The 23,584-nt window shown below is 25.7% G+C and overlaps 1 protein-coding gene across 3 annotated transcripts in view; it reads left to right on the top strand.

Annotated features, from left to right (window-relative positions):
• The window catches only part of LOC122498383 (ecdysone receptor), a 317,159-nt gene that overhangs the window by 67,699 nt on the left and 225,876 nt on the right, over positions 1 to 23,584 (top strand). Inside the window, exon 1 of one of the 3 annotated variants that reach the window (XM_043606087.1) lies at positions 7,430 to 7,446. The exons of the other annotated variants lie outside the window; for them this stretch is intronic. The gene's annotated coding sequence lies outside the window, so the exon portion shown is untranslated. Of the gene's footprint in view, positions 1 to 7,429; positions 7,447 to 23,584 lie in introns of those variants that run through there. 3 annotated transcript variants of the gene reach the window in all.

Below are 23,584 nucleotides of genomic sequence, written 5' to 3'. Positions count from 1 at the left end.
TCGTCAAAATTTCAATTATTTTTAGAAATATTAAATACTTCTCCGAAATCCAATTATTTAAAAAAATTTTAATAAAATTATTGGCAAAATTTTAATTATTTTCACAAAATTTTTCTCAATTTCATGATTTTTAATAGGTTTTATTCTATTCTAATAAAATTTTCCCAAAAAATTCAATTATTTAAAAAAAAATTTAATTTTCTACACAAACCTTTAAATAATAAAACTCATTGCAGTATTTTAATTATTTTTATGTAATACAATTTTAATCGAATTCCTATAGAAAAATGTAATTATTCTTGAAAATTTTATTCAAATTCATCAAAGAAATTCAAGTATTTTAAAACCCTTTGCTACAATTTATTTATTTGAATTTAAGTATTATTTTCAATACATTTTTAATTAATTTTCTTGAAAGAGTTAAATTATTTTCAAAGATTTGAATGAAATTCTTCTTAACAATATTAAATTTTTTTCAAAATAATTTTAATAAAATTCTTTGCAGAAATTCAATAATGTTAAAAAATTTACAAAAATTCTCGTCAGAATTTCAATTATATTATCTTTATAAATAATAAAATTCTTCTCCAAAATTCAATTATTTTCAAAAATTTTCATAAAATTCTTGGTAAAATTTCAATTATTTTCAAAAATTTTTCTCAATTCAATGATTTTCAAGACCTACTATTTTAATAAAATTTTTCAGAAGAATTCTATTACTTATTTAAAAAAAAAAATGTTAATATTTTACTGCAAACATTTAATTATTTTCAAAAACTCTTATAAAATTCTTTGACTAAGTTCAATTATGTTAAATATAATTATTTTAATCAAATTTCTCGAAAAATGAAATTATTTTTGAAAATTTTCTTTAAACTTGTCAAGATAGTTCAATTATTTAAAATTTTATTTATAAAATTCTTTATGAGAATTCAATTTTAAGAAACATACAATTATTCAATAAATTTTTTTTTTGTCCTTAAACAATTGAATTCTAGTAGAATTTTCTCCAAAAAATTGATTTAAAAATAAGTTTTAGTTAAAATTGAATAGGTATTAAAAGCATTAAAGCTTGAATTTTTTTTTTAGAAATAATTGAAGTTTGAAAAGGTTTCAGATTAAAATCTTCGAAAAATCGAATTGTTCAGATTTTTAACTAACAATTCTGTAGAAATAATTTTTTTTGAGAAAGTCTAATTGCGGATTTTTTTTTTAAAATTATTTTAAGTTTTTATTTTCTAATATATATTTAAAATTGAAAAATTTATGAATAATTGAAAGTTTGCTAAATTGAATTGTAAACAAATGAATTTGAAAATTCTCAATGAACTTTTTCAAAAATTATTAAAAAATAATGGATTTATAGAAAAATTTTAATTAAAAACACGAAAAAAAAATTTAATTTTGTAAAAGATATAAATTATTGCAGAAATTCAATTATTGTCAATAGTAATAATATTCTTTGCAAAAATTAAATATTGTTAAAAATAATAAAATTCTTCTTAGGAATTCAATTATTTTCACAAATAATAAAACTCATCACAGAATTTCAATTATTTTTAATACAATTTTAATCAAGTTTTCGTAAAATTGAATACTGTAAACAAATGGATTTGAAAATTTTTAAAAAACTTTTTCGAAAATTATTAAAAATAATCGATTTAAAGAATAATTTTAGTTAAAACTTCTTGTAAATAATAATTGAATTGTAAATGATTTTATCAATCGGTCATCCTTAATTATAATAAAACATTAAAATATTGATAACTCCGAGTTTATTTGAACGTTGAGGATTTTAGGAACTGTTTGTTCTAGAAAAATTTAGAAATGCAAATAATTCATGCAGGAAAAAAATTTGTTTTTACAAAAAGTATTTGTTACATATTTGCCATATAGAAATCATTTATTATTTTAAATCTAGTTCTAAATTCTATGACAACAAAAAATTAGACCCTATTGCAAATAAGACAGATTTTGAATTTTTTGTCACATTTTTTCTCTATACATTTATAAAAATAACATTTCTCTAAATGACAATTACGACTTTAAAGACTGATAAAGTGTCTTGTGAATAAGATCGTACACATGGTATCATTGTTCAAATGTCAGACAAGATTATCTATTTTGTAAATAATGTTGATAACATTGCATCATGACATAATGTATCTTCATAACTAGATATTTTCTTTTTTTTTCTTTTGAAAAAAAGAAGAAGAAGAAGTATAATCGTAATCAACTTGAGAGAGAAAAAAAGAAACACTCTATAATGTGTCAGATGAGATTACACAATTGAAAATAACTGAAAGTCAAGATGATAGTGATGAAATTGAAAATTATTGTCATTACATAACGTTTCGTACAATGACCAGTTATTTTTATTTATTGCACATATTTGACCTTTCACTGAATCGTGTAGTTCCAAATAGTACAGAATTGCTGCTTTTCAGAATATGTTTTTTTTCCTCGATGTACTAGTTTCAGTAAACATTTTTCGTATTTGAAATTTCGGGTGAAAAATAGTATTTTCGAAGATGATTATTTTAGAGAAGTATTATTGGGAGCTTTATTTATTAATTAGTTGTTGCTAGCTGATTTCAAATCTATTAATGTTGCATTATTTTGATGTATTTAATGTTATTGATGCAATATTGTTAGCTTAGTGGATTACTATTAGCTTTATCTGCTTTATTGAATTATTATTAGGTCTGTATAATTTTGAGCTTTAAATACTAATGCATTATTGTTAGCTGTAATTGTTTATGCATCGTTGTTTCTTTCTTAATTTGCATTTCCCTAATTATTAATGGAAATTCCTTTATTATTGTTGGTTTTAATGTTTGTTACACTTTTTTCAGTTTCAACTATTTATGCATTACTGTTATTGTCATTAGTTGCAATCATCAGTACATTATCGTTAGCTGCAATCATTAATAAATTATTGTCAGTTTCAATTATTACTAAACTTATTGGTACTTTTAATTTTAGTTTTTTTTTATTTAGACTAATAAACATTGTTTCAAAAATTGCTGAATACTTTGTAGAGGTAGTTCCAAAAAATCGTCGTTTAATTCTAACTTCCACGCTGATGATGATTGTTAAATAGTAAGAAATCTTGTTTCTTTTTCACTTGACTCTAATGATGATTATGATGAATTTGGTTTTTTCGGTTTGAAGCGTCCACGTCGATAAATCACCACAACGTCATGTAATTACGCGTGCGGAAATAGACATATATACTCTAGGATAAATAAACCTTACGACCGCATCAGTGGGCCTCATCTTTCTGATGGTGCGCGGAGGTTTTTCGTCATAAATTGCACAGCATCACCTCGCAATTCTCATCTTTTTGTCACTCTGTCCATTTATCTCCCAAAAAAATCGCGCAGCATTCTAAAAAGCTCTTTCAGCATTATTAGCCCTTTTTCAGTATTATTTTTGCGACTTTGTTCGTTATTCTTTGTGAATATTTCCATCATCGCAATTTTCGAATTTATTTTGTTTGCTACTTTCTACACTCTGAAAAGCAGAAGATATAATTAAATGTTTTTAATTAATGTTTGTAATTTAATTAGAAAATTTATTCATTTGGTACTTTGTCGCAATTTCCAGATTTCTATATTTTGTTTACTAGGTTTTCGCTCACGAAAACTAGAAGACAGTTGTCAGTAGGTTTAATTACTTTTAATTTAATTAAGCAAATTAAAATCAATGTTTTATAACTTTAAAAACGAAGTTAAAACATTTAAAATCAAAATAAACGAAAATTTAAAAAGAAGAAAAAGAAGTAAAAGAACAAAAAGTAAAAAGTAAGAGAACAAAAATAAGAAAGTAAACAAGGTAACAAATTTTTGTTTTAATTTCTATTTACTAAAAATACTGCACTATTATCCACTTTTCGTAAAGAATATTTAGCCCTTTATTGTAGTAATTACACCGCAAGGAAGAAAATCTGTTAATTGAATGTAGTTGATGCAGGATTCAATTTAACCATTTATTGTTTTACTCGACTTGTGTTTAAGTGGTCGTCGTCGTCGTAGTCGTCGTTGCAGAAAGCTTGTGAATTGCGAATTACCCTCAGATAACTATAGTGATCGTTAAATCGTTATTATAATACGATATAAGAGATATTTACGACCGTGTAATTTGAAACTATTCTTTGAGGTTCGAACTTTGCCTGAATTACAATAATTCACTAATATCCAACCGTTATCTAAATAGGAAACATATAAGCAAAATTGTCCGAGACTTTTTCCTTTTGCTTATCAAGTTTCTCTATAGTACTTTGTGTCTCTCATCGCAGCTAATCGGTAACGATGATAGACTATCCGGTTTTTAATATATTAAAATTGCCGTCAAATTTTCTTTTACAATAATTAGCAGCTTTTATGGGTGGAGAGATGTCAATTACTGTGATTTTCAAGTGTACACTCTGTACTTTGAAAATTTATAAATACAAGATTGAAATGTATAATTTTGCAAGTGTACAACATGATTTGATATAATTACATCAGTTATATAATATACAACACTTTTCTTGAATTTTGTAGTTCGTGATTTTTTTTTTTTTTTTTCGTGAAAGAAATTTGCTCCCGATTTAGTTATTTAGTTTGTGTATTCGCATTCATTGCACTAAATTTTCCTACTTTAGATTGTAATTTATTATCTGGTAGACTCCGAGTCAACAATTACGTTGCACTAGATGAACTTTTACGATAGTATAAATTTTAATCAGAAATAAGTTTGTAGTTTTATTTCAAGTTGAGTTTATAGTGACGTGTTGCTTTTTAAGTAAAACCAGTTTTCTCAAGAAGGAGGACTATTATGATACAGAAGTTAATTTAGTGGAAAATGAAAATATGAAAGAAAAAAGAATGTTGTTGGTTGTAACAAGTATTTAATATAATTTTACAACACTCTCGAGAGGTATTAAAATTAGTTCGTGAAAGTCTTATTTATACAAAAAAAGTCTTTAAAAGACACTAGTTATGAAACTATAATTTGCAGATTCTAATTCTCAATGAATTGTACAATTAATGGAAAATTGAAATTAGAATTTAAATTTATAAGTTGAGTCCCTTGTTTGTAGTTACAAATATTTGTTTTAATTAACAGTAATTAGAAAATGGAAAGAAACATATCTTCGAATGCTTCAATAAAATGTTTCGAATAGTTTCAATTATAGACAATTAATTCAAATTCGCATTAAGAGTAAAAGTTCGTTCTTGTTGCTATAAAGAAGGCGTTCTTATTTTTATTTCCAATTTCAAGAATAATTCTAATTGTTAATGTAACAATTTGAATTCTGAAAATTAGATTTTGAATTGTTGATGAATGATTCAAAAATTTGTTGATTGATTGTAGAAAGAAAAGTTTATCGACATTGGTGATCTAATCAATAAAAGCAAAAACAGAAAGAAAAGCATCACGTGAAATCTCTCTGCTCGAAAGTGATGAATGAAACTCAATTTTGTTTGTCACACAAAATAATTGAAGCTATATCGAAGAATAACTGTTAGCCGTCATAGTGGCATGCTTATACAAGTCAGTCGTATATATACGCTTTTTATCCCCGCTATTTTTTTCAAGACACTATAGGTCTTTGAATCGTGACAGAAATAGAATATATAGAGTTGGTCATGTACACCGTCAAGAAAAGAGAATAGACAGTAAAAAGGAGAGAGCAAAAAAAGAAGAAAAAGAAATTGAAAATCACTGACATTTACTACGGGTCAAATGATTCGAAAAGATCTTTGCATTGATGGATATCCAATCGCGATCATTTTGACGTTAAAGAAATTGTAGGAGCTTTAGATATACACGCCTACACAGTTGAGATCAATAATGCAAAGCTTACGAGCCTATCCCTTGTTCGGTTCACACTCACATTCTCACACAAAAAGAGAGGGTGGCAGGGGAGGAAGGAATAAGACAGGTTTCTATATCATCGTGCAAAAGCAGGTATGCAAGCAGGTTCGCGGCCAGAGCAAAACTATGATAAAGTGACTAGTGACATGGTCCACACAGTTTACTCTTTTTTTTGTTTGTTTTTTTTACTTTGCAGACAAGTTATATGCTGGCATATAATTATATACACTTCAGTGTATTTGATCGCGGCAAATTGACAGTGAAAGGCAGTCTATTTTGATTTTCGAGAATTTCCTTTCATCAATCATCTTTATTTATTGTTACACTTTTCAGACTTAGTACACGGAAAAATGTAAGGTACACATGCTATTTCAAAAAATTTATCAACAATTAACTTCATTTTGTACAAAAACAATAGAAAATAATAAGTGTGAAGTGAATTGAATAGTAAAATTTTTAGACAGGGATAACCGATTTACCAAAAGGTACAGATACTGTACCAAACATTTTTCCGTGTTGTTGTTGGTTATTAAAAACAACAGAGTTTTTGAAAGTACAAAACTATTCTAGCATCAGAACTATTCTAGAATTTAGAAAAGTTGGATTCAATTTAGGATATTAAGAGAATTCTGAATCAAATTAAAGAAAATTGGACTTTTTGGACCAAGTGCGGAAAGAAGATGTTTTTCTCAATTGGTGCACAAGGTGCTTTATATAACACTTGTTTAGAAAAAAACTTTATTTTTGTACTGTTTTAATGAGCAATTGTAATTTTATATTGAGTATATTATGCAAAACTATTAAGAAAAGTGCACTTTTTTGAATAGTATGCAGAAAAATAAGGAAAACTGAGCAGAAAAGTACACTTTTCTGAATAGTATGCAGCAAAATACTCTTTTCTGCATAGTACGCACACGGAAAGAAATTTATTCCAAAATTTAACAAACAGATTATTAAACTTGAACTATTCGATGTTTGCTACAAAATATTAATAGAGTCACTAGTAAAATGTCACAGCGAAAAAAAGAAAGTTATAGTAAGTAAAAATATTTTCTTCTTTTCACTGTGACAATTTGCTAGTGTCACTATTAATATTTTGTAACGGACACTGAATAGACAAAGCTTAAAAAATTATTTGTTAAGTTTTGAAAAAAAATTTCTTTCCGTGTAGTTAAAAAATATTAATTTGATAGTAAAAAGTAATTTACTGAAATTTAATTCCCATGCAGTTAAATAGATGGAATTTTAAAAAAATGTATAGCATTCTAACAAAAATTTCGTTTTAAAATTTAGAAAAATTACAGACTACAGAAAAAGATAAAAGAAATGTAAATAATTAAGGGAAGAAACTGAACACAAACTTCTGATTTGCTAATAAATAATAATCTGCAGTGATAAAAAACCTTAACTATATGTTATTTTTATACCTTTTAACAATTCAAAGTTTAGACAAATAAAAAATTGAAGTTCTATATTTTAACACACTTTTAAGAAGAAATGTTTATGTACCAATTTATTGAAAATATATTTTTCTTTGTTGCAGGTGAGAATTCCGACTTATCTTATTCCCATATCGTATCGGTGAGTTTGAAATTTTCAATATTTATATAGAAATCTATTTTTAGTATTATTATTCAATTTTATTTTTAATTAAAATATAAAAGAAAAATGTATCAAATATTTTCAGTTTTTTAATTTTAATTAACTGAAATGAAAAAAACCAATAAAATTATTATTTATAAGGAGAAATACTCTAGTCCTCTCTAAATTTGAATTAGCAAAAATGTTCTAATTTGATATAGTACAAAAACAGTAACAATAAAAATTTCACAGGAATTCATTAATTTTCAAATTTTTTATAAATTTCTTCTAAATAATTAAATTATTTTCATAAATAATAAAATTTTTACAGGGATTCAATTATTTTCGTAAATAAAATTCTTTTTAGGAATTCAAGTATTTTCATAAATAATAAAGCTCATTGCAAAATTTCAATTATTTTTAATACAATTTTAATGGAATTCCTCGAAAAGTGTAATTATTCTCCAAATTTTTATTAAATTCGTCGAAAGAATTTAAGTATTTAAAAATTTATTGATACAATTCTTTATGAGAATTCACTTAAAATTTTAGATTATAATTGAATATTAAAATCATTATAGCGTGAATTTTTAGAAATAATTTAATTTTGAAAAGGTTTCATAATCAAATCTTTGATATTTTTAATTTTTCATACTTTTAACTAAAAATTCTGCAAAAGAAAATAAATTTTGAAAATTGTCAAAGAACTTTTTCGAAAATTATTAAAAATAATTGATTTAAAGAAGAATTTTAGTTGAAATTTCTAGAAAATAATAATTGAAGTAAAATGTTAATAATAATTTTGAAGAAGTTAGAGTAGCAAAATTTGTATAATAATAAATAATGATTTTATCATTGGGCCATCTTTAATTATTATAAAACATGAAGAAATCGATCATTTCGAGTCGAAGACTCGGAGTGATCAATATCTTCATGTTTTTTAAATTATGAAAAAATTTTATTTATAGTTTTAAGTAAAATGTTCTCTTATTTGACTCGGACTGGTTATATTTTTGTCAGTACGGTCCGCAAATGGTCCGTAATTTTTCAGTTTTGTTCCGTAAAGTCCGTATTTTTAAATACTTTCACTGGTTCGAGCCCTGTCCACCAAGGTCACCGCTAGATGGCAGTTCAGTTGAGAAAACCATTTTCCACGCCATCTAGTGTCAATCTTTTCGTTCTCAAGTGGAGAAATTAAACCATTATATCGCTCAAAAACATTTTTTATATTTAAAAATTGTTTTTATGAAAATAATTGAACTAAATTTGAGTTTATTGAATTAATTCTTCGTTTGGGTCAAAATGACCCAGTGTGTCAACTTAAGGTTAATTTCTTCCAAATGGTAATCCAAGACAGTAATTATTTGTAGTGATTGAGTGAAATTTTTTTTTCTTATTCAACTAACTGTGAAATTGAGTATATTACTCTCAATTAATAATTAGGAGTTTCGAATTATGAATTTAAGAATAGAAAGAAAGAAAAAAATTTGAAATGAAAAATAATTGAAGTGTGTATAAAAAATCACGTTTCTTGGCACGCTTTTATAATGGAAAAACTAAGAAAGCGAGTGTGGAACATGCGATTCATATATTATATCGGTCTCTTTTCTCACGTGATCGATAGTGCACGTACCTGTACACGTCGATGCTCTTTCGTGCCAGGGGTTCTATATAGAATATATAGTAGCATAAAGGTCACGGTGTGATAGAGGGTTGAAATATGTTTTTGCTCTTTTACCTAGTGTGACGTGAACTTTCTCGTCATCATTCTATATTACTCAGTAGTTTAGGAAAATTTGCAAATTCCCCGTAGTTACACGTCACACATGCTGTATTTATTTACCACACGTACTTGCGAATATGTTTGCACACATATTTGCACACATACAAATATTTCTATAAAACTATATATCTATATTGAATTATATATACGTGATACTTGTTTAGAATCGTTTAGAATATTGCTATAAATATATATATATCTTTGTACTAGAAATTCGTATATTTCTTGCCTGTTTCTGCCTGGCGCTCTGACCTCGCGCGCGCGACAAACACGAAGTTGAAGTTCCTGACTAGGTTCACGGATAAATACACAAACTAAGATCAAGGTTACCCTATCCTTTCAGTAGTCTCTTTCTCTCTTACCCTCTCGTGCTAAATCTATGTATTTTTTTTTTTTGTAATTTAACGACGTACTTGAAAATGCATCGTCTTGCAACGAAAGCAGCAGAAGATTCTCTTCTTTGCAGTATTTGTTGTTTCGTTTCTTTTTGTAGCACAGAAAGAAGAAAAAGAAACGAGAGATAGTTTATTTCGTGTCAGGAAACAATCAACGAGCTTCCTATTTATTTTACGATTCTCAAAGATTGCTTTCTATTCAATTTCATTCAAAGTGTATAGATATATATTTTCCCTCTGTTTAAAACGAAAATGTATACATATACAGTTGATGGTGAATTATGACCGGAGACCTTTGACCTTATCTGCGTTAGGAATAGATGTTATAAAGCTGAAAGATCCATTTACGATTCATGGAAAACTTTGATTTAGTTTGGTAAAGTATTTCCTTTTGTAACTTTTGGAATTTAGTTATTCGAACCGAAGAAAGTCAAAACGAATTTTGAAAAATCAAGTAAATTTTATTTATCACAGTAAAACGTGAAGTGTTAAAATAACACCAGAATGGATTAAAATAATCGGCAACAGTTTAATCCCTCTAGGATTAAATTAACACCAGAAAGGATTAAAATAATCTATTTTGGTGTTATTTTTAACTATGAATGAAATTCTACTTTAAATAAAACACCAAAGTCATCGATTTGTAAAAATTCAACGAATTTAGCTTCTCCATGGAGTAGTTAGTCCATGGTCCACTTAGTCCATGGTAACTTACTTACTAACTTACCCAGGCGCGAAAGACCAGTGCTGACGATGGGTTGAAACTTGACTGAGTCTTGAACGCCCAGCGTGGGTAACCCAGAGTTGAAGCAGTCTTTATATCATTGTCACTCAATATTGGTTCAGCATGGGACACCAATGTTCGTCCCATGCTCGATTCAAGACTCGGTCAATCTTCGTGAGTGGAGCTTCAACATCCAGTCTTTATTCAATCTTGAATCAATCTTGATAGTTTATTTATTACCGTGTGCACTTAACAATATTAGATATAAATATTTATAAATTATTTAATATTAAAATATTATTTCTGATAATTTTTAGTAATTTTTTATACTATTTAAAAATTATTATTATTAATTATTATTAAATAATATAATAAGTATTATTATTATTGTTATTAAGATATCAATTGGTAAATAAATATTAATATTTATTTAGTGTATAATATTTATATTAATTACATAAGATTCATATCAATAATGTTAAATTATTATATATTATTTTTTTTCTTGCACAGAGTCAAATTATTATTTCAAAGTTCAAGAGTTTTGTTTATCTGAAAAATTTTCAGTGAAAAAAATGCTCATTAGGTAGTAGTAAATATTTATGCCTAGTAGTTTTACACTAGGATTAACTGTTTACTGAATATTATCAAAAATATATTTTTCGTCAAACGCGCGCGACTAAACACAAATAACCTTGAGACTTTACAGCGTGACGTTGCGATTGTCGTGTTCCCACCATCCCATCTACTCAATGCTTTCCCCTCATGACGTCACAGGCGGGGAGTGCATTGAGTAGATGGGATGGTGGTATTTGTGTTTAGTCGCGCGCGTTTGACGAAAAATATATTTTTGATAATATTCAGTAAACAGTTAATCCTAGTGTAAAACTACTAGGCATAAATATTTACTACTACCTAATGAACATTTTTGTCACTGAAAATTTTACAGATAAACGAAACTCTTGAACTTTGAAAATAATAATTTGACACTGTGCGAGAAAAAAAATAATATATAATTTAACTTATAAAATTATCAGAAAAAATATTTTAATATTAAATAATTTATAAATATTTATATTTAATATTGTACAGTGCACACGGCAATAAAGAAACTAAATATTGTAACAAGATTGACCGAGTCTTGAATCGAGCATGGGACGAACATTGGTGTCCCATGCTGAACCAATATTGAGTGACGGCACTGGCATTGATATAGTAGATTAGGCGAGAAGCCTTCCAGCCTTCTGTGGCCAAGCGGTTTAAATGCGTGCGTTGAGAACTTCCGGTATGCGTTAGGGAGTTTCGATCCCACATGCGAGCGAATATTTTTCATTCTTTGTTATAAGCGTTTATATAAAAAAATAAAATTGTGTGTTGTGTCGTGAATAAAAAATGTGAACATGTTTATAAATAATGTTAAAAGTATGTTAAAAATCAAGAAAAAAATGTAACGATTAACAGAAAAATTGTCTTTCTAAAATTATTTTTTTAAAATTACTATTCAAATGATATTTATTGTTAGTAATATATTCTTATTTATATGAAGATAATATAATTATTACAAATAATAACTTATTGTCATTAAATGTATATATACACACATACATGAATTAAAATAATAACAATAATATTTATTATTATTATTAATAATTCATATATTCACATTATATTGAATAAACGTGAGAAACGAGTAAATTTGGGAACAGTGGAAGCAGTCTTGTTTCAGTCCTGCATTAGGCGTCCGCAGCATTGATTGAGCATTGATGTCCAATGCTGAATCAAGGCTCGCGCTGCAGTCTGGAATCGGTGTTACATTAAAGCTTCGATCATTCCTGCTCTCGCTGATTCACTCATGCTCAATCAATGTTGACCAATGCTCGGCCAATCTTTATAAAGCCTGAACTCGGCGTCACTTCGCGCCTGGGTAGTTACTAACTTACTAATTAACTTAGTAACATAGTTACTAAATTCAATTGTGTTCAAAATTTTTAAAAAATTCTCGTCAAAATTTCAATTTTCTTTATAAATAATAAAATTCTTCTTTGATATTCAATTATTTTACAAAATTGTAATCAAATTCTTGTCAAAATTTCAATTATTTTCAAAAGTTTTCTAAAATTCAATGATTTTCAATATCTACTATTTCAATAAAATTTTCCAAAAGAATTCCATTATTATAAAAAATTTGAATAAAATTCTACGCAAACATTCAATTATTTTCATAAATAATAAAACTTTTTACAGAAATTCAATTATTTACAAATTTTTTTTATAAATTTCTTCGCAATAATTCAATTATTTTCATAAATAATAACATTTTTACAATGATTCAATTATTTTTATAAATAATAAAATTCTTTTAGGAAATAACTTATTTTCATAAATAATAAAACTCATTGCATAATTTCAATTATTTTTAATGCAATTTTAATCGAATTCCTCGTAAAATGTAATTATTCTTAAAAATTTTATTAAAATTCGTCCAAAGAATTTAATGATTTAAGAAATTTGTTGATAACATTTTTTATGTGAATTTAATTTCAAGAAACATGAAATTAATAAATTATTTATTTTTGTATTTAAATAATTGAAATCTCGTAGAATTTACTAATAAAAATGGTTTTAAAAATGTATTTCAGTTAAAATATTTTAAATTATAATTAAATATTAATAGCATCATATCGTGGATTTTTAGAAATAATTAAATTTTCAAAAAGTGTAAATAATTAAATTCTTCTCTGAAATTCAATTACTTTCCAAAATTTTAAACAAATTCTTGTCAAAATTTCAATTATTTTCAAAAGTTTTCTAAAATTCAATGATTTTCAAAATCTACTATTTCAATAAAATTTTCCAAAAGAATTCCATTATTAAAAAAAATTTGAATAAAATTTTACGCAAACATTCAATTATTTTCATAAATAATAACATTTTTTACAGGAATTCATTTATTTACAAATTTTTTATAAATTTCTTCGCAATAATTCAATTATTTTCAAAAATAATAACATTTTTACAAGGATTCAATTTTTTTTATAAATAATAAAATTCTTTTAGAAATTAAATTATTTTCATAAATAATAAAAGTCATTGCATAATTTCAATTATTTTTAATGCAATTTTAATCGAATTCCTCGAAAAATGTAATTATTCTTAAAAATTTTATTGAAATTTGTCCAAAGAATTTAATGATTTAAAAAATTTGTTGATATCATTTTTTATGAGAATTTAATTTCAAGAAACATGAAATTAATAAGTTATTTATTTTTGTATTTAAATAATTGAATTCTCGCAGAATTTACTAATAAAAATGGTTTTAAAATTGAATTTCAGTTAAAATTTTAGATTATAATGAAATATTAAAAGCATTATAAAGTCGATTTTTAGAAATAATTAAATTTTGAAAAAGTTCCAAAACTAAAATCATTGAAATTCTTAATTTTTCATATTTTTGACAAAAAATTCTGTAGAATTAATTCTTTATAAAAGTTTAATAGGATTTTTATTGAAATTATTTCATGTTTTTATTTTTCAATATATATATTTAATTGCAGAATTTCCGAATAATTGAAATTTTGTAAAATTGAATTGTAAAGGAATGAATTTGAAAATTTTTATAAAACTCATCGCAGCGTTTCAATTATTTTTCATACAATTATAATTGAATTCCTTAAAAAAATTAATTATGTTCATGTAAGTTTTAATAAAATACGACAAAAGAATTCAATTATTTAAAAATTTGTTACTAAAATTCTTTATGAGAATTGAATTTTGAGAAACATTCAATTATTCAATAAATTATTTACTTTTGCATTTAGATAATTAAATTCTTGTAGAATTTTCTAATAAAAATTGATTTTCATTTCATAAAAATGAATTTCAGTTAAAATTTTAGTTTATAATTGAATATTAAAAGCAACATCCCTAGTAGAAAAATTTGGTGGCGCTAGTAAGGTGCCACTCTCGCACGCCATTGCGCTGTAGTGGCGCTGAGAGCATTTGAAACACTTTTGTGCTCTAGCACCTTCCTCGCATTCTGCTCGCAGTGCTAGAATGCGAACATAACAGAATGTATGTACATAACCTCACCTGCCAAAAATTTATTTCGCGAATTAAACAATTATTCTCATATGTCATTTCATTTGATGACTTTAAATAAAAGTATATATAAAAAACATTTACTAATTATCTGTTTACAATGGAAATTATACATATTTAAAGAATTAATTACACGTTTCGTTTTAATAAATGTAATCACACTTGTTAAACTTGTGGAATTATATATACATATTAGTTTATGAAAATTATCTCCCAAAGTCTAAATCATTATTAAAAAATCACTTATAATTTAATTGCAAAAGTTAAGTTCTTATTTAAAAGTTTAAAACCAACAAAACTGTTCTGAGAGGTCAATTAAAAATAAAGAAAACATAAATCCAGTTTGAGGTTACGTTTTCTAATTTGAATTTAGAGAAATTAATATGTTTAATTCATCAAAAGTATTTATTGTTATTCTTGGTGATAAATTGTTAGATTAATTACTTAAAATATTCTTTAAAATTTCCTTAGAGGTCGAATAAAACATTCACAAACTAAAAATTATTTTATAAATATGTATATGAATTAACGAAAGACCAAGAAATTTTTAATACATTATTAATTTATATTTAAAATTTTAAATTTAATAAAAATTACAAATATATAAATACTTACATTTCCTTACTATTATTGTTTTTAAATGCCATAATATTCTTCAAGCAAACATTTACTTTTACTTTAAAAATAAAAACAAACACCTCTGACACTTTATGCAACAGAAATTTGAGGTTATGTTGCATTCTAGCGGAAAATGCTCGCGCCATGCAAGGCGCTAGAAGACGTCGGCGAGATAAACTGCCATACAAATTCCAGTGGTGGCGCTAGCATATATCTAGGCTTCCATTAAATTTTTCTACCTGGGATAGAGCGTGTATTTTTGGAAATAATTGAATTTTGAAATTAATTTTTTTGAAAAAGTTTAATTGAATTTTCTTTTATATTATTTGAAGTTTTTATTTTCTAATATGCATTTAATTAAAGAATTTAGAAATAATTGAAATTTCGTGAAATTGAATATTGTAAACAAATGGATTTGAAAATTTCCAAAGAACTTTTTCGAAAATTATTAAAAATAATTGTTATAAAGTAAAATTGTAGTTAAAAATTTTTGAAAATAATAATTGAATTGTAATAATGAAAATAATTTTAAAGAAGTAGAATATTCTTATAATATAAAATATTGATTTTATTACTTGGTCGTCTTTAATTATTATAAAATATGAAGAAATCGATTCATGTTTTATAGTTATGAAAAATTTAATAAACTAAAATTTCATCTATTGTAAAAAATAACACCAAAATTGATTATTTTAATCTTTTTTTGTGTTAATTTAATCTGCAACACTTTTTAATACCTCACGATTCACTGTGATTTTATTTGTAATTTTGCATTAACTTGATAAACATGGACTTGAACTTTAAATTTTATTTGTAATTTTTGCGTAAATTTTTGTTGTGATGTATTCATGAAGAATTATTTTTTATATAATGATTGTATATATACTTAATGTTATTTAAGAGTCTGTCAAAGCGATATTGTCGACGGGGAAAAAATACACACACACACACACACCCAAACATAAGTATGGATAAATATTGAATGCATATAGAGTGTATAGATATATGTGTGTGTGTGTGTATTTACAGCTCGAGGACGTGAAATAGGGGCCAAGGAAGTTCATGATTAGCAAAAGTCTTTGCACTGGCTTCTGTTAGTTTGAAATTCAAGATAAAGTTAGCTTTTCATGTAAATTTTCTATGTATGCTTGTAGGTATTAATTATTTATAATCGGTTAATTTTCTCTCTTTTCTTTTCCTCCTTTATTTTTGTTCAAAGATAATTTTTTGAATGACTTTCCATTATTCATAATATAGAGACACTTGGAATACATTATATCGAATGATTCTTTATTTTTGTGGTAAATATTATTAGTTCGGGTCAAATAAACCACGCCCATTATTGAATATAATTATTACTGTTCTTTTTTTTTAATGGAAAATGTTGCTATTTTCGAGATAATGGAAATTGTAATTACTACAAATAGATTGCACTTGTAAATTGATTTATTGGGTATATTTTAGCGAAGGATCGAATTTGAGATTTTTTTTTGAAGTTGGAATATTTTTTTTACATAAATTAGCAGAATTGTGTAGGCCACGCCCCTTTCGACGCCTGTTAGGACTATTTTTAGCTTAATCGTTTTAGGCACGCCTATTTTGTGTTGATTATTTTTGGTTTTTTGGTTCAGATGTGGTCAAAAGGGGAATATTTTAGAAACATTTAGTAGTTAGATTGCTTAAAGAGTTTATTTTTTGGAGGTAAATCGTGTAGACCACGCCCATTTAGACGTCTCACGCCTATTTTTAGCTATCGCGTTTTAGTCGTGTTGTATGGAAACTAATTTGAGTATTTTATACTTGTTTTGCTGATTTACTTACACAGAAATGTTTAATTTCTTGGTAAATTGGTAATTTTTGTTCTTGGTAATTTGCGCCTACTTTTAGCTAAATGCTAAAGCCACGCCTATTAAGGCGCGACTCACACCTATTTTTAGCTAAAATAACTTTAAAGCCACGGCTATTAAGGTAACTCTAACCTTTATCTTTTAGCTAAACGTTGAAGCCACGCCTACAGAAACGCCTCTTTTTAGCTAAAGTATCCAAGCCCCGCCTATTTTTTAACAAAAAAGTCTAAGTTTAGGGTCTCTTTCGACCAAATAAATTTTAAAGTAAACCTTTTTATGCACTTTGCAGTTGCGCCTCTTTCTACTTGTATTTTTTATCAGCTAATTATATTAAAAATGTATTAATAACAAAATTAATAAGAAAGATTTCATCTTTCTTACTAATTTTGATATTAATATATTTTCGTTCAGGACGCCTTTTTTTCAACTAAATTAAATTCAAGTCACGCCCATCAGTAGTTTTGATTCCCGAATTAAATTGAAATCAAGCCACGCCCATTATGAGTTTTGATTCGCAATTTTTCATTTCACTTTAAGATAATGAGTTTTTGACTACACCCTTTATTGGTGAAACTGATTTCGCAAAATCAGTGATCAAGTAAGTAGTGTTTGGCCACGCCCTTTAGTAACCAAATAACGTTTTATTACGCCCATTATTAGCTGTATTGTTCGAAGGACGCCCACTGTTAAATAATTTATGAGACGAACCACGCCCTGTAATGGACATCTTACTTTAAGTCACACCCATTAATATAAACAGTTTATATTTACTGTGACGAATGAAGATCGTTTATTTTTATTTATCCTTTATTTCTACCAAGAAAAATAATCCTGCAACGACTAGTTACGGTTGTTCTAATTGAAATTTTCTTGAATCTTTTTTTTTTTTTTTTTAATTAGGATAGTGTTTTTCCGCTTAGTAAGAGGATAACAATAGTAATGTCTATGTCGGTTAGTAAGAGAATTATGATAGGATAATAATAATGTTTAATCCGGTTAGTAAAAGGATAGTAATAACTTTTTGAATTTGTCGTCGACGTTGAGCGTCCAGAAACTTTTAATTCGCAAATGCGAAAATAATCATAGTTAAAAATGTGCCATCAAAAATAATTCTCCATTGTTGATTTTTTCATTTTACGAAAATTGTTTGTATTGATACCTAAATTAGTGACATTTTCATCTCTGGCAATCTTGACAGTAGTTGCAAGGTTGCCACAGGTCAGGAAAATCAGGAAATTCAGGGAAAAGTCAGAAATTTTTAATTTTTATTAAAAGTGCTGGAAAAAATTGAATTTTTGAAATTCATAAGAAAATTCTGAATTTTTAGTGTCTTTTTTGTTTGCCTCATAAACTCTATCAAACTACCACGAATTCTAATACAAAACCTTCAAATTTTTTTTTAACCAGAATGAATTTTTTAATATTATTTAATTATTTGAAAAGTTTTAATGCAATTATCTCGATAAATAACAAAATTCTTCACAAAGATTGAATTATTTTTAGGAATTTAAAAAAAAATCTTTGGAAAATTCAATTATTTTTATAAATAACAATATTTATCACAAGAATTCAATTATTTTCAAAAGTCATAAAATTCTTCGAAGAAATTCAATTATTTTTACAAATTTTAACGAATATCTTGTCAAGAACTATCTTATCTTTATAAATAGCAAAATCTTTCGCCGAAAATTCAATTATTTAAAAAAATTTTAATAAACTTCTTTGCAAAATTTCAATTATTTTCAAGTTTTTCATAATTCAATGATTTTCAATAGTAATTTTCATAAAATTTATCAAAAAATATGATAATTTAAAAAAATTTTTGACAAAATTCTACGAAAACATTTCTTTTTTTCATAAATAATAATGATTTCATTTAAGAATTCAATTATTTTCACGGCAGAATTTTAAATATTTTTAATTCAATTTTAAATAAATTACTAGAGAAATGCAATTATTCTTAAAAAATTTGTTAAAACTTGACGAAAGAATTCAAATTTAAGAAACATTCAATTTCTCAATAAAATAAAAAGTTCGTTCTGTAAAAGAATTCAATCATCTTGTTAAACAATAAAATTCTTCCCATAAAATCAATTATGTTAAGGAATTTTAATAAAATTCTTTTTCCAAAATTCAATTATATTTTCATAAAATATCAAAATTTATCACAATTAAAGAATTCAATTCTTTTGAATAGTAATAAAATATTTTGCAGAAATTACATTATTTTCAACATTTTTTAGAAATTCTCGTCAATAATTAAATTATTATCTTTATTAGGAAGCGAAATTCTTCTCAAGAATTAAATTATTGTCAAAAATTTTAACAAACTTCTTGTCAAACTTTCAATTATATTTAAACAAACTTTAATAAAACTCATCGCATAAATTCAATTTTTTTCATAAATTATTATTTAAATTCTTCTCAGGAATTCAATTATTTTTAAAAATTTTAATATAATTCTTCAAAAAGTTTTCAATAATTTTCAAAAATTGTTATAAAATTATTTATTATAATAAATTTCAGTAAAATTTTAATTAAATTCCTTAAAAGAAATTAATTATTTTCAAAAGTTGTTTCTTTTTATGAATTCAATTATTTTCACATAAATAATACAATTCTTTTTATGAATTCAATTATTTTCATAAATAATAAAATTTCACAAGAATTTAATTAGATATTTGAAATACAATTTTCACAAAATTTTTATAAACTTCTTTCAAGAGTTAAATTATTTTCATAAATAATACAAATTATAGATGAATTTCAATTATTTTTAAAACAATTTTAAATGAATTCGCCGAAAAAAGTAATTATTCTTAAAAATTTTATTTTAAAATTCTTCAAAAAAATTGAATTATTTTAAAAAATTTTAATAAAATTACAATTTTAGATAATAATTTAATATTAAAAGCATTAGTGCTTGAATTTTTAGAAATAATTGAATTTTGAAAAGGTTTCAAATTCAAATCTTTGGAAATCTAAATTTTCGTTCTTTTAAATAATAATTGATTTAAAGAAGAATTGTAGTTACAAATTCTAGAAAATAATAATTAAATTAAAATGATGAAAATAATTTTGAAGAAGTACAATATTCTTATACACAGTAAAAAGTAAATCTTAATTTAAGAGCTGGCTTAAATTCAACACTGTCTGCTATAATGTTAAAGGATACGAAAAACGTGCGTAAATTCAACATTGACTGTCTTAAAAATGTTGCATCTTAATTTAAGGCAGCTTTCGTGCCTTAAAATAAGATTTTCTTTTTACTGTGTATAAAATAATAATTTTATCCCTGGGTTATCGTTAATTACGATTACTCCGAGTCTTCGACTCGGAGTGATCGATTTCTTCATGTTTTATAACAATTTTTTATAGGTTGATTAATTTCAAAAAGGTTTGAGTTTAAAATTTTTAAAAATCTCAATTTCAATGGAAAAATAATAATGATTAAATAATTATGATAAATAAAACAAAAGATCCTAAAGTTCTGAACGTTAAAATGAACGAAATTTATTTATTTCTTCTCCAAATTAAATTTTTATTGCAATTATTTTGCTTTTCTATCCAAAAAATTAATTACTGAGTTTCTAAACGTAAATTTTCGAATATCACTGCAAAAATAGGTGTCTTTTTTGATATCTTAAAATAAGATGTTTTCTAAAGCATCTTACTGATATTTAAGATGCTTTATACTTTTTAGCAGTGATGAAGATATTTCTTCCATCTTAGAAAAGTAAGATACTTTTGTAAGTTCTTTAAAGTATCTTAAATTAAGATGTTTCTGTTGCAATAAGATGTTTAGCGATAAGTTACTTGAGAATCGTAAGATGCGCCATAAGTTTAAGTTACTAAAAACTAAGATACATATGGGGGATTTCACGGGAAGTGATCCGGCCTCATGCGTTTACACGTCATACTTTGATGACTTGTAGTTTGCTTTAAAAAAAAGGTAAAAATTAGATAAAATATGTTTTGGAAAGGGGTTTTCGTGTACTTTTAAATAAAGATGTTAGTTTTTAAAAAAAAATTTTTTTTGACCTTGAAAATTAAAAATTAAAATTTAATTTTCATTTTTTTGTACAATCGGTATTTTTTTTTAATTTTTTTTTATTTAGAATGAAAGCTGAGCTCTTTTCCTATCAAAAACATATCTGCCCAAAATGGGACTAGAATTATTAATACTAGTTAATTAATTTTACAAAAAAATTAAATTTTAATTTTTAATTTTCAAGGTCAAAAAAATTTTTTTTTTTAAACTAAAATATTTATTAAAAAGTACACGAAAAGCCCTTTCCAAAACATATTTTATTAAATTCACATCTTTTTTTTTAAGCAAACTACAAGTTATCAAAGTTTGACGTGTAAACGCATGAGGCCGGATCACATGTTGTACAGGACTCATGCGTTTACACGTCAAACTTTGATAACTTGTAGTTTTCTTGAAAAAAAAGATGTGAATTTAATAAAATATGTTTTGGAAAGGGCTTTTCGTCTACTTTTTAATGACGATGTTAGTTTTTAAAAGAAAAATTTTTTTGACCTTGAAAATTGAAAATTAAAACTTAATTTTCATTTTTCTCTATAATCGGTATTTAAAAAATTTTTTTTTTTATTTAGAATGAAAGCTGAGCTTTTTTTCTATCAAAAACATATCTGCTCAAAGTGGGACTAGAATTATTAATACATGAGAAAAAACATTTACTTTTGCGCTAAAACAATGACGCGCTGCGCTCTCGCGCGCTGAGTTTCACCTAACTACTTTGGATGAGCACCGTCAATAGTGCTAATTTCATCCGACAGATGTCGCAGAGCTTGATCTGAGAGTTTCTCGAAACTGAGTTAAGTTATTCAATACTATATAAAGGACTGCTTCTCCGTTCAAATTATTACTGCTATAAATTTATTTTCTTTAAGAAATTTACTACAATTTATTAGCAAACGATTGATTAATAAGGTAGGTGGATTTTACTATTAAAAACTTAGTTTTTTCTTTATTATTTTTTTTATTTTAGTTTTTTTTCGTAATTTTCGTTTCAGCTGTTTTTAATTCGTGTTTTTTTAATCTTTATTTTCGGCAAATTTTTTTTTTTAATTTTGAACTAATTTTCTAAAATTGAAAATTGTAATTCAAAAATCATGTCATCTACGAAGGAAGAAAAATCTACGAAAGTATGGTCCAATACGTGTTTTAATCCGTTTAATAAAAAAAACCACAAATCAGTTGATATTAGGCGAATATCTCAAAATTTACTATTGCGATTTCCTTCATTAACTGCAGAAATAAAAATTTGTTCTGCTTGTAGAAAGGAGCTTAACAAAGTACAAGAACTACCTTCTGAAAAAAAAGAAAAGTTAACAGAGACGTGTGAAGATGAATATCACTTAGCAGGTGTCGAAGTTTTAAAACAAATTAAGGAAAAATTCCAAGAAAGTACTAGTCGTGACGAAAAAATGTTACTTCTCACACTAGCTCCAAAATCTTGGAGTCGTAAAAAAATAGCATCTGAATTTGGAACTTCCGAACGCCAAGCTGGAAACGCTAAAAATCTTGTTGCTAAGAGTGGAATTCTGACACTTCCAAATCGCAAAAAGGGGAATCCATTAAGTCTCGATGTTGAATCATTAGTCAAAAAATTTTATGAGGACGATAGTATGAGTCGTTTATTGCCGGGAGTTAAAGACTGTGTTTCAGTACGAATAAATGATGAAAAGGTTTTGGTTCAAAAAAGATTGATTTTATGCAATTTAAAAGAATTGTATACAGAATTTAAATCACGCAATGAAGAAATTAAGATAGGCTTCTCGAAATTCACGCAACTTAGACCAAAACATTGCGTTTTGGCGGGCAGTAGTGGCACTCACACGGTCTGTGTTTGTGTGCATCACGAAAATCTTAAGTTGATGTTAAACGAAATAGATATCCAATGCTTAACAAACGACTCTAGTATTGTATTAAACAACTATCGTGATTGTTTAAAGCTTTTAGTTTGTTCAAATGCAACACCTTGTTGTATGTTTGGAGAATGTAACAACTGTCCAGGCGTTGATAAAATGAAAGAAAATTTAATAAAATACTTCGATGATCACGATTTGGACGAAATAACTTACGCTTCTTGGCTTCAAACTGACAGATGTACGTTAAAGACAATTGTGCTAAATTCCAGTGACTTCATAAACGAATTGTGTGAAGAAATGTTAAAACTCAGATCCCATGATTTTCTTGTAAAAGAGCAGTCATCATTTTTTAAAAATTTAAAAGAAGGCTTGAAAGACGACGAATTTGTAGTTTCATGCGACTTTGCTGAAAACTACAAATTTGTTCTTCAAGATTCGATACAAGGATTTCACTGGAATAATGATCAAGCTACGTTATTTACAGTAGTAATTTATTTCGTAAAAGATCAAAAATTGCAGCACAAAAGCTTAGCAATTATTTCAGACAATTTAGTTCACGACACAGTTGCAGTCTATGAATTTCAAAAAATTATAATAAAATTTCTAAAGACGACATATAGTCCAAAAAAAATTTATTACGTCTCAGATGGAGCTGGACAGCACTTTAAGAACAAAAGCAACTTTGCAAATTTATTAGTACATAAATCTGATTTTGATATACCAGCCGAATGGCATTTCCATCCCACTGCTCACGGAAAGGGAGCATGCGACGGGA

The sequence above is a fragment of the Leptopilina heterotoma genome, unplaced genomic scaffold, assembly GCF_015476425.1.
Source record: "Leptopilina heterotoma isolate Lh14 unplaced genomic scaffold, ASM1547642v1 Lhet_10, whole genome shotgun sequence".
Taxonomy (NCBI): Eukaryota; Metazoa; Arthropoda; class Insecta; order Hymenoptera; family Figitidae; genus Leptopilina; species Leptopilina heterotoma.
This window is presented reverse-complemented; position numbering and strand designations above follow the sequence as displayed.